The sequence below is a fragment of the Chenopodium album genome, chromosome 2 (genome assembly GCF_948465745.1).
Source record: "Chenopodium album chromosome 2, dcCheAlbu1.1, whole genome shotgun sequence".
Classification (NCBI taxonomy): Eukaryota; Viridiplantae; Streptophyta; class Magnoliopsida; order Caryophyllales; family Amaranthaceae; genus Chenopodium; species Chenopodium album.
Genome location: NC_137835.1, coordinates 3,947,203 through 3,949,173, shown reverse-complemented (window position 1 = coordinate 3,949,173; position 1,971 = coordinate 3,947,203). Strand labels below are relative to the sequence as shown.

At 41.9% G+C, this 1,971-nt stretch overlaps 1 pseudogene; it reads left to right on the top strand.

The window, feature by feature from the left end:
- On the top strand, window positions 1-1,501 carry LOC145606508 (UDP-glycosyltransferase 91C1 pseudogene; annotated as a pseudogene).
- Window positions 1,502-1,971: the final 470 nt, after the last annotated feature.

The window sequence follows — 1,971 nt, the reverse complement described above, 5'->3', positions numbered from 1 at the left end:
ATGACAGACTCTAGTGATCTTCATGTAGTTATGCTTCCATGGTCAGCGTTCGGCCATATGATCCCTTTCTACCAGCTCGCTGTAGCCTTGGCCAACAAAGGTGTACGAGTGTCATACATATCAACCCCAAGGAACATTGAGAGGCTTCCTAGTATCCCTTCCAAATTAAGTTCCCTTGTAGAGTATGTAAGCATCCCGTTACCAACAGTTTCAGATAGTGTCCTGCTCGAAGGAGCCGAGGCTACTGTTGACATACAGTTTGATGAGATCCCATACCTAAAGGTGGCTTATGATCTCCTGTATGAGCCCGTCAAGAAGTTTGTTTCAAGTAATTCACCTGATTGGCTAATCTCTGATATCATAGGTCATCGGATGTCAGAGGTTGCTCAGGAATGCCATGTAAAGTTAATGTTCTTCTCTGTCTACACAGCAACCACGTTGTGTTTTGTGGGTCCACCGGAGTACCTTTCAGGGGAAGGTCGGGAGAAAGTGAGACCAACACCAGACAGTTTGACAACCCCACCTCCCTGGGGTGGAATCTTCCCGCAATCAGTTGCTTTCCGTGGTTATGAGGCAGCAGGATTCCACGCAGGAGCTTACAGCATGAATGAATCCGGGATATCAGATGGTGAGAGGCTGGCTAAGATAATCCAGGGATGTGATGCAGTAGGCGTTCGCAGTTGCAGGGAATTTGAAGGAGAGTACATGGATCTCTTTCAAAAGCTCATTAACAAGCCTGTGGTGCCAGTAGGCCTGCTCCCACCACCCAAAGTAGAAGAAAAAATCACAGAAGAAACATGGATTGAAAACTTCAAATGGCTTGATCAACAGAGCCCTCAATCAGTAATCTATGTAGGATTTGGCAGTGAGTATAAACTCACAAAAGATGAAGTTTATGGGATAGCCAATGGGCTAGAGCTTGCACAGTTGCCATTCATTTGGGCTCTCAGAAAACCCACTTGGGCAGTTGATGATTCTGAGGCATTACCAGAAGGCTTTCTGAAGCGAACATCAGGGAAAGGGATTGTGTGTCTTGGGTGGGCACCGCAGCTCAAAATTTTGGCTCACCGGTCAATTGGGGGCTCATTGTTTCACTCTGGATGGGGTTCAATCATAGAGACACTAGAACATGGGCACAATCTTATACTGTTGCCATTTATTATTGATCAAGGGCTAAATGCGAGGGTAATGGTAGATAAGGGTTTGGGCATTGAAGTAGAAAGAAGGGAAGATGGATCATACTCTGGAGACGACATAGCTTATGCACTGAAACAAGCCATGCTTGGAGATGAAGCGCAGAAGATTAAAGCTCAAACTAGGCAAGCTGCAGCAATCTTTGGTGATCAAAAGCTGCACGAGGAACAATATATCAGTGGGCTTGTTGAATTTCTGAGAAATGCAGCCAGGCATCAATGAATATACTTCCAAGCAGACCAATCTTTTGTTGTTGTTAAAGCGTGTAACAAGCAGACCAATAATGATATCTAAATCCATTTTGTAATACTTCGTACAATAAAACAAGCAATTTGCCACAAAAACTCTTTACAGCATAAGATACAGTTTAATTGCAGGGCTTTGACTCCACAAGTCTTGGTGCCTGTTGAACTGTATCTATTTCTTACTAATTTAATCAACCTCCAAATGAAAGAAGAAAGGCAGGAAACAGTTTAATATTATGAGACATTATAACTTAATCATCATGCATATCAAAGGATAGAGTGGACCTTTAAATCACTTTCAACTCTGCTGAATATGTCACTATTTCTCCTAGACATTATTACTTAATCATCATCACTCTAAACTTACTCTTATTTCATAATTGTGAGGAGGAACAGAGTAGTCCATGCATCTTAAATGGACAATACTCATTTCAAAGGCCATATAAAAAATTTCAACATTCAACATAATAACTTCTTTGTTCTCCTACTGTCGATCAAAAATTCAAAATTACTGAGCTAAGAAAATTAAGGA